We start from the raw sequence: 9,789 nt of genomic DNA, 5'->3' as shown, positions 1-9,789 counted from the left end.
GCCAATTGGCCTGAAGTGGGTGTTTAAGATAAAGAAAAATGCAGATGGGGAAGTCATCAAGCACAAAGCCAGGCTTGTTGCAAAGGGCTATGTGCAAAAACATGGCATTGACTTTGAAGAAGTGTTTGCACCTGTTGCCAGACTAGATACAATAAAACTAATTCTTGCAATGGCAACAAATAGGGGATAGGAAGTACATCACCTTGATGAAAAGACTACATTTTTGAATGGAGAGCTGGAGGAAGAAGTGTATGTGTCTCATACCAGAGGGCTATGCTGTCAAGGGAAAAGAACAGTATGTGTTCAAGCTTAGTAAGGCATTATATGGGTTGAGACAAGCTCCTAGGGCCTAGAACATTAGGCTAGATAAAAGCCTGAAGAAGTTGGGATTCACTAAGTGTATTAGTGAACATGCAGTGTACAAAAGAGGGGCTAGAAAATCAAAAATTATTCTGGGAGTTTATGTTGATGATCTCATAGTCACTGGGAGTGAGAAGGATGAGATTGAGACGTTCAAGAAGCAAATGACTGCTGAGTTTGAAATGAGTGACCTGGGATTGTTGTCTTTCTATCTTGGGTTAGAAGTGAGTCAACAAAAGGAGTTCATTACTTTGAAGCAGTCAGGATATGCCAAGAAAGTACTGGATAGGTTTGGTATGTAGGATTGCAATCCAACTAAAATTCCCATGGATCCTGGAACAAAGTTGCATGAAGATAAAGAAGGCCAAAGGGTTAATGCAATAGATTACAGGAGAATTGTAGGTTGCCTGAGATATCTGTTATATACAAGACCAGACCTTGCTTTTTCAGTTGGTGTAGCTAGTAGATACATGGAAAAGCCTACTGTGATGTATATGAAAGCAGTAAAGCAAATTATGAGATATTTGAAGGGGACAATCCATCTTGGGCTGGTTTACACTGAAGGAGAAGAAAAAGAAAGTTTGGTTGGGTATTCAGATAGTGATATGGGAGCTGATCTTGGTGGAAGGAGAAGTACAGCTGGCATGGTTTTTTATCTTAATGAAAGTCTCATAACATGGTGTTCTCAAAAGCAGAATACAGTAGCACTTTCTTCCTGTGAGGCTTAATTCATGGCAGCAACACTAGCTGCAATGCAAGCTTTGTTGCTCAGAAATTTGATGTCTGAGCTCATTGCAACTGAACCAAAGGTTGTACCCTTGTTTGTGGACAACAATTCAGATATAGCATTAATGAAAAACCCAGTGTTTCATGGACACAGCAAACACATTGATATCAAATACCATTTCATCAGGCAGTGTGTTGAACATGGTCAGATTGTAGTGAAGAGAGTTGGAACCAATGAGCAGAGAGCTGATTCTCTAACGAAGGCACTACCAGCAGGGAAGCTAGTAGTGATGAGGCATCTATTGGGTGTCAGGGAGATCGAAGCACATAACGATTAGGGGGGAGTATGTTGGGCTAATCGTTATTGTGCACATGTATGTGATGTTGATGCAACGGTTGTCCAAGTCAAGGCAGTGGGCGGCAATTTGAAGTTTGAAAGAGGACAGGGTTGTCAGGCATGCGGTGAGCATGTTCCCATGTTATGCACTCGTAGGCAGTTGTGTTGAGTCACATTGTATCACTGTGTTAAGTGTATTACTTTCATATATAAGTGCTAGGCTAATTGTTGTTTGTGTTAGTACGTATGTTAAGGTGTGGTTAGCACCTGAGAACTCCACGAGTTCACCTTTGTACTGTCTAGAACAATCAAAGGAAAATAGCTCTGCCATCCGGCAGTTATCGTGCTCTGTGTGCTTTGTGTATTCATCACATTTTCATTCTTGCACGTTCTTCATTCTTGATAGGATAGCCACCTAAATTGATGTGTGATCTGTGATCTATAAGGCCTACAGCGCCGTCGGCGGGGAGCTCTTCATGAAGCCTATGAGGAGCTTGGATATGTTGTCCACGCTAGAGGGGTACGATGAGGAGGAGGAGGAGCAGTGCCGTCGGGCGATGAGTAGCTTGGGTGACCTCATCAGTTGTAGTGGAGCTGCTGCAGGCTTGGCGCGCATAGCCGTAGCTGTCGTCCTTGGAGAGGGGACTACTGGCGGTCACGTCGTGATGATGGCGCCGGTTGTCGACATGTCCAGCGGCGGCCGGAGGTGGCACGAGGATGGCTTGCTGTTTTTCTTTTTCCTCCTTGAGCTTCTTCTTGAGGTGAGTGTTCCAATAGTTCTTGATGTCGTTGTCGGTCCTCTATGGGAGATGGGAAGCAATGGCTGCCCACCTGTTGCCTAGCAACGACTGGAGGTGGACGATGATGCGTTCCTCACGGGGGGTGAAGTTGCCGCGACGGATACCGGGGCAGAGGTAGTTGGTCCAGCGGAGGCGGCAGCTCTTGCTGCAGCGTATGAGGCTCGTGTTGACGGGCACGAGGCGTCACCTACTGGCGCCATGCTCGTGGATGTAGGAGATGAGGATTAGGTCCTCCTCTGGTGTCCATGGCCCTTTCTTGATCCCCGCCTTGTCGCATTCGTACCATGGCGGCCTGCCCATCGTCGTCGTCAACCGATGTCTCCGGCGGCCGGTGCGCTGGCTACCTGCAGCTAAGCTAGCTCTTCTAGGGTTGTGCCAGCGGTATGAACACTGTTCCATGAAGCGTGTGACAGTTATATATAGGACGAGAGGTGCATGTGAGAGACTAGCTAGCTTATGTGAGCGAGCTCCTTGTGATCACTTCAGCAAGTTGTCGCGTATCGATATTAGGAATACCCAAATCAAGAAAGTTAGTGTCCATGCTGACTTCCTCGGATGGCTCGAGACGTATTAAAAGGTCTCGCTCGACCCCAAGGCCGCGGGCTTCATCTCGCCCGACCTCGAGGCCACAGGCTCCGTCTCGCTCGGCCCCTTAGGTGCGGGCTCCGTCTCGCCTGACCCCAAGGACGTGGGTTCTGTCTCGCCCAAGGCTGCGGGCTCCATCTCGCAAGACCTCGAGGCCACGGGCTCCGCCTCGCCCGGCCCCAAGGACACGGGTTCCGTATCGCCTAAGGCCGCGGGCTCTGTCTTGCCCGACCTCGAGGCTACGGGCTCCGTCTTGCCCGACCTCGAGGCTGCGGGCTCTGTCTCACCTGACTCCTTAGGTGTGGGCTCCGTCTCGCCCGACCCTAGGGACGCGGTTTCCATCTTGCCCAAGGTCACGGGCTCCGTCTCGCCCGACCTCGAGGATGCGGTTTCTGTCTCGTCCGACGGGGACCCATACCACCGCCTACCACTCTAGGTCCAAACGTATGGGCCTGGGTCAAAACGCTGACGCTAGGGAAGAGGTTGGCACACCTCGATGTAACCCATGACCATGACGGGCCATACCTGGGGATTCACATCAAGAAAAGTGCCGGACGTGCCGGTGCTATTCTGTCTAATCCTTGTACGGACGCTAACGCGTTAGTTCACCACGATGTCCACCGGGACGGAGTGGAACGCCATGACCAGCAGATGACGCCTGCGCATAGCGCCAGTGACGAACATGGCCTCAACATGGAGTTGTCCCTGTTGACATCTATAGGATCGGCGAGACCCGCATGAAGGAGAAGAAGGACCCGGCAACCCTAGAAGCCTTCTTCTCTCTCGTTCTTCTCCTTTTCCTCCTCTGTAACCCATGCTTTCCCTTCGCCTATAAAAGGGGAAGCAGGGCGCCCCATGAATGGAGAGATCTGAACACAAGAGCACAACACGAGCACGCGGCAAGTGAGCTCTCAGCACCCATTCACTCCTTCCACTAGAGACTTGGGATCCTCTCCCTTTCTCGCCTGTTTGTAACCCCTACTGCAAACCAAGTGTCAGTAACACGAGTAGCAGCGAACTGGACGTAGGGACGTTCTGCCCAAACAAGAATAAACCCTTGTGTCCTCCGAGCACACCATCTGAGCCAGACATGTAAATACAAATTTACTCGTCGGTGGTCCGAAAACACCGACACAAGTATTGTCGGTGTTTCGGAACGGGGGGGGGGGTCCTCAACCAACTAGTAAATTTATCCTACGTGTTCCCAATTCTAGATGGTGATGCGAAGAGACACAAGGTTTATACTGGTTTGGGCAATTCGGGCCCTACGTCCAGTCTGGGAGATCGATCTTGTATTCCTTGCACCAAAATGCTTGTTGTAGGGGGTTACAAGCTAGGTGAGAGAGGGAGTTAGTCCTAGGTATCGGCGAGGTGTGGTGTGGGCTGCTTGAGACGTTGTTCTCAGGCGGCTAGGAAGTGTGTGTTACAGGGTGTTGTTCTTCGTGAGTCCCGGTCCCCCTAGAAATAGCCCAAGTCCTCTCCTTTTATAGTTTGAAGGGAGGACAAGGGTAGTACATGAGCTAACTATACGGCGTCGTGCAAACAGAGGCGGCGTGTCCGAGCCCTATGGCCTATTCCTATGGCGGCGTAGTCGTCGGAGTGGTCCGTCCTTGGATCACTGGGGCGGCGTGCTGGTCACATCCGATCCTGTGCGTCATGGGAGCTCCAGGGCTGCCTCGGAGTGGGTGCGGCGGTCAGCGTGCGAGTCACTGTGGACTGACTGTATGCGAGGCTGAGGCTCGGTCGGTGCTGGGGCTGCACCATAGTGGGGGGTCTCAGCAGACACGAATCCTGAGATAGCCGAGACCCTGGTGCATAGTGTCGAGGCCCAGAGAGAGCGGTTGATCTGGTGTGTTGGCTCGAAGGCAGTGATGACCCGGGCCAGGCTGTCCATGTCGTGTTGTTTTCGAGGCGGGGATCGCGGGGCACAGTGTAGTGCGGGCACTGATCGTGGGCACAGTGTTAGAATACAGTGACCGGTAATCCCTGCCGTACCCTGTCTCAGCTGGTATGGCGCTGATGCGACCTCATGTCCCGTCGGCCATTCCGCGGTGTCGAGCCGTCGTTTGGCTGAGATTACGGGAGTGGTTAACGTATTAATGGGACATGACGTGCTGTCGGGAAAATTGGTCGAGGCAGGGGCGACGGGCTATGGACAAGCCGGCCTCGAGTGATACGGAGAATGAGGCCTCGCGCGAGACGGAGATTGGGCTCCTTGCCGAGGCCTTCCGTGAGAGGCCTCGCGCGAGGTGGAAATTGCGTCAGGATGCCGAGACCTCTCGTGAGAGGCCTGAGGCGATGCGGAGAGCCAGGTGGGCTCGGACGGGGCTAGTTATGAGCCCATGGCTTACCCTCTAACTTTGCCGTTGATGGGATTTTAGTGCCTCTTTTGGTGTACGCTCGGGGTACCCCATTTTAGGGTACTCGATAAGTATAATAACATGAAGCTAGCTAAATGATGAGGTGGAGGAGATAGGAGAAGCGGGCTGTAAGGTCAGTCTCAGTGGGGGTTTCATACGCTCAGGGTACCCCATTTTAGGGTACCCGACAGTAGCCCTCGAGCCTCAGGGAGGGTGAGTTCATTCTCCCTGAGGGTTTATCGAGACTTGGTTTGCAGTCGCTCCCGTAGGGATTGTGTTTTGTTTCCTGAGGTTTCGGTGGGTGCGCGCGAGCGCACCCACTGGGTGTAGCCCCTGAGGCCCTGGTGGAGTGGAGTTACTCCTCTAGGGGCTTTTTTCATTTTTGTGTTTGAGTGAGGAGTTTTTATCATATTTGCCGAGCCCACAAGTGTGAGTTCGAGTCGCGGGGGTCTCGGCGAGGTTGCAGGAAGAGCCCTCTAGCCTCCGCATGGAGCAAGAGGTCCGTTAGGGGTTCCCCTGGCTTTTGGTATGACCCTCACGCTTCCTTCTCGCTCGGAAGGAGGGGTGGAATGTGCTAGGCTACCCTCGATGGGCACGAGCGTTGGCACTTCCAGTGAGCTGTTTTCGGGTGAGTCCGAGTGGAGGCCCATGCCCCATTCACTAGGGGATGGCTAGCGGTCCAGAGATACACTCCAAGAGTACCAGAGGGTTTCTCTAGTGGGTGCCGAGGCCGTTCGCTGGGCCTCGGTGGCTCGGTGCCTCCCTACGGTGGGATCCCATTTGGAGACTTCCCTGCCGGTCTTGGACACGACTTAGGACGCCCTGAGCGATTGTTCGCTCGGGCCTCGGCCATTTGTAGGCTCGCCCCAAAGTCGTCCCTGACTCTGTTGCCCTGGGGCGGCTGTCGAAACCTCTGGGGGCCAGCCTTTGAACCCTTGGACCGTAACGGGCTCGGTGCCCTTTGTCGTATTTGTAACGAAACTTCTAGCGTAGACTTAGATCATTTGTCTTTGTCTAGGGTGTAGGAGGAGCCCTCGAGCCTCCGCCTGGAGCAAGAGGGTGATCAGGGGTCCCCTGGCTTCTTTATTCGACCCTCACACATCCTTTTTGTTCGGACGGAGGGTTTGTTTGCCAAGCCCATTTGGGTGCGAGCCAGAGCCGCTGGGTCTCGATAGGGTTGCAGGAAGAGCCTCCTAGCCTCTGCACGGGGCGAGAGGGCCGTCGGGAGCTCCCCTGGCTTTTTATATGCCCCTCGCGCTTGAGGGTTTGTTTGCCGAAGCCCCTTTGGGCGCGAGCCTTGGTCGCGAGGTCTCAGCGAGGTTGCAAGAAGGGCTCCCTAGCCTCTGCACAGAGCAGAGGGCCATCAGGAGCTCCCCTGGCTTTTTGTATGACCCTCACGCTTCCTTTTCGCTCAGAAGGAGGGGTTGTTTTGCCGAGCCCCCTCGAGTGCGAACCGGGGTCGCTAGGTCTCGACAAGATTACAGGAAGAGCCCCCTAGCCTCTACATGGGGCGAGAGGTCCATCGAGGGTTCCCCTGACTTTTTTGTACGACCCTCATGCTTCCTTTTCACTCAGAAGGAGGGGTGGAATGTGCCAGGCTACCCCCGGTGGGCACGAGTGTTGGCATTTCCGGTGAGCTGTTATCGGGTAAGTCCGAGTGGAGGCCCGTGCCCCGTTCGCTAGGGGACGGCTAGCGGTCCAGAGACACACTCCAAGAGTACCAGAGGGTTTCTCTAGTGGGTGCCGAGGCCATTCGCTGGGCCTCGGTGGCTCGGTGCCTCCCTATGGTGGGATCCCATTCAGAGACCTTCCTGCCGGTCTCAGACACGACTTAGGGCGTCCCAAGCGTTTTGCTTGCTTGGGCCTTAGCCCCGTATAGGCTCGCCCACGGTCGTCCCTGACTCTGTTGTCCTGGGGCGGCTGTCGAAACCCCTTGGGGCCCAGCCTTCGAACCCTTGGACCGTAATAGGCTCAGAGCCTGGTTCCTTCATCTGAAAGGAATAGGCCGGGGGGAATATCCTCCCCATTGGCTCGGCAACAGGTGGCGCGCCTTTTGAGGCGGTTTCCTAGGGAGGCGAAACGACGCCTGCTGTCGTAGTGGCCGAGTGTGACGTGGTGGATGGGACATAACCGTTCCCGCAATTAATGAGAAAGAAGTGGGCGCGTGGGTGGTAGAATCGGCTCATGGTTAACTGCGCCGGATCAAGGGAAAACTTCCCCGATTTCATCGCCCGTCTGTTTTGCCTTCCTCCTGCATAAATACTCGAAGAGTCTCGCCCCTCCTCACCTTACCTTGCTTGTGTTAGCTCTGCCTCCATCGAGCTGTCGCTAGAGCAGCGGGTGCCGGGAAGAAGAAGGGAGAAGAGCAAGCCTAGGAGAAAGCGAGAAAAAGCGAGAGCACGGGAGAGAGAGAAAAACTCACCGTCGCATCCGATCCCTCCATCGCACTCATGGCCGGTGACATCGTTGTTGTCGAGGTGGACCCTAGGATCCTTCCGATGTTACCGTGGAGACACTCTAGTCGCTCGTCGACGGCGGACTCCTTCGTCCGGTGACGGGCCCCACTAGGCCAGAGTGGATCACTCCGTACGGCGAGCCAGAGCCGAGGCCTCACGACGGCTACATCGTGAGCTTCATCTCCTTTCACGAGCATGGCCTCGGCGTCCCGGCGGATCGGTTCATGCGGGCGCTCCCGCACTACTATGGCGTGGAGCTCCACAACTTCAACCCCAACTCCATCGCACAGGTGGCCATCTTCGTTGCTGTCTACGAGGGGTACTTAGGGATTGCTCCCCATTGGGAGTTGTGGCTCCATCTATTCCGGGCGGGGCACACCACTAAGCCGACGGGCACGTTGGGTACGAGGAAAGCGACGAGGGCCGGCGGCTATACTCTCCAAGTGCGCCAGGACCGCCAGCACCTCTACATCCCGGCCCAGCTCGTGTCGTCCAATCGCCGGTGGTACACGAGCTGGTTCTACCTTCGTAACGACGACGGAGGACTTCCCCCCTATACTGGGCGGATTGTGGGGAGCTGCCCAGAGAGATGGAAGTACGGCATCCCAAAGGACGACCAGCCCAAGCTGTAGCCGCTTCTAGAGGGGCTAGAGAGGCTACGGGGCCGTGGCCTTACCGTGGTTGTGGTCGTGGCTGCCTTCCACCGCCGGAGGGTGCTGCCGCTGATGGCTCGGTGGCGGCGGCTGTTCGAGATAAAGCCGAGTGAGCCCATTGAGGGCATCCGGATGTCCTCCTCCGCCCTTTCCGACGAGGAAATTGTTCGTCGGGTGGGGGAGATGGTAGAGGCGAAGCTAAGGGGCGGCAACTTGACCCCTATCGCGATGCGACCGTCACGGGGGTTCCTCGCGCTGGTAAGTCGTGTGCCGCTGTAGCCCCCGAGCCTCCTCCGTTTCCCCTTACTTTTTGCTCCCTTATGCACATTCATCATTCCTGCAGGGGATGAGGGACGTGCGCTCCTCTCCGCCGCCCGTTGCTGAGGACGTGAGGTGGTGGGCGATCAACCGGGCGCACGCCGACGTGCAGAAAAAACGAAAAGACGCCAAGGCAGCGAAGCGCACAAAGAAGATCCTCGCGTGCGAGGAGCTAGACAAGCACCGCCGTCAACAAAGGAAGGATGGCCTTCCTTTGGAGGAATCCCCATCGATGGAGGCCTCGGACAGGGATGACGAGGGCGAGGTGGGGCGAGGTCCCCTGGACCATCTCCCTAACGTAGTGGAGGTGGTGCCCGGGGCGTTGGCAAGCAACCTGGCACTCCTGGGAGGAGGAGGAGAAGCGGACCCAGGGTCAGTGATTGCCCACTCCGGAGCCGAGGCCAACACGCCCAGGGCGCGGGCGTTGGGCAAACGCGCCGTCAGCCCGATGGGCTCGACGGCGATGGTGGAACAAGTGGCAGCGGAGGCGACGCAACCGCCCCCGCAAGGGACCGATGGGGCGCCGGGGTCCTTTGAGGACCGGCCGACGCTGATGGACACAGAGGTGATGCCTCTGCCACCGCCACCGCCTTTGTGGATGAGGGTCGCCGTGGCAAAGCGGTTGCCGCCCCGTTCGAGGTAGGTGTATTTTTGGTGGGGTCGCAGTGCCTTTCATTCGCTCTTTGGTCCCGTGCTAACCCTGTAGGTGATTTTTCCTTAGTCGAAAGCGGCCTGCGGACGAGCTTCCCTTGGCGCCCCTTAAGGCGCTCAAGGTGAGCCCTGGCTCCTCCGCCCACTGGGTGGTGGAGGCACAAGCCGCTATACAACGCGGCACGGCGTCGGCGAGGGCCGACCCGAAGGAGCCGGCCACCCAAGGAGGGGCTGCCGAGGCGACCCCGACACGGACGGGGGAGGGAGTGCTTCTGCCCCGCGAGGGCGAGGCTCACGAGTCGGATGGGGCCAGGGTGCCCTTGGTTGCCGAGGCCCCCGGGGTCTCCGAGGCTAAGGCGATGGAGGCCGGGGCACCCAAGACCGCAGAGACCGCAGTGGCGGCGGTCGGTGTTTCTGCGACCACCGAGGCCACGATGGCAGAGGCCGGAGCCCCCGAGACCGTCGAGGCCATAATTGCGGAGGCTAGAGCCCCTGAGATCACCAAGGCCAATGTGATGGCGGCGAGGCCATCTGTCCAGGAGG

General features: G+C 56.1%; 1 pseudogene; it reads right to left on the bottom strand.

The window, feature by feature from the left end:
* Positions 1-1,871: 1,871 nt before the first annotated feature.
* Positions 1,872-2,523, bottom strand: LOC136505713 (MYB transcription factor 69-like; annotated as a pseudogene).
* Between the last annotated feature and the right edge of the window lie 7,266 nt (positions 2,524-9,789).

Source organism: Miscanthus floridulus, chromosome 14 (genome assembly GCF_019320115.1).
Source record: "Miscanthus floridulus cultivar M001 chromosome 14, ASM1932011v1, whole genome shotgun sequence".
Lineage (NCBI taxonomy): Eukaryota > Viridiplantae > Streptophyta > Magnoliopsida > Poales > Poaceae > Miscanthus > Miscanthus floridulus.
The sequence above is the reverse complement of the archived record's forward strand: the minus strand, read 5'-3'. Positions and strand labels throughout refer to the sequence as shown.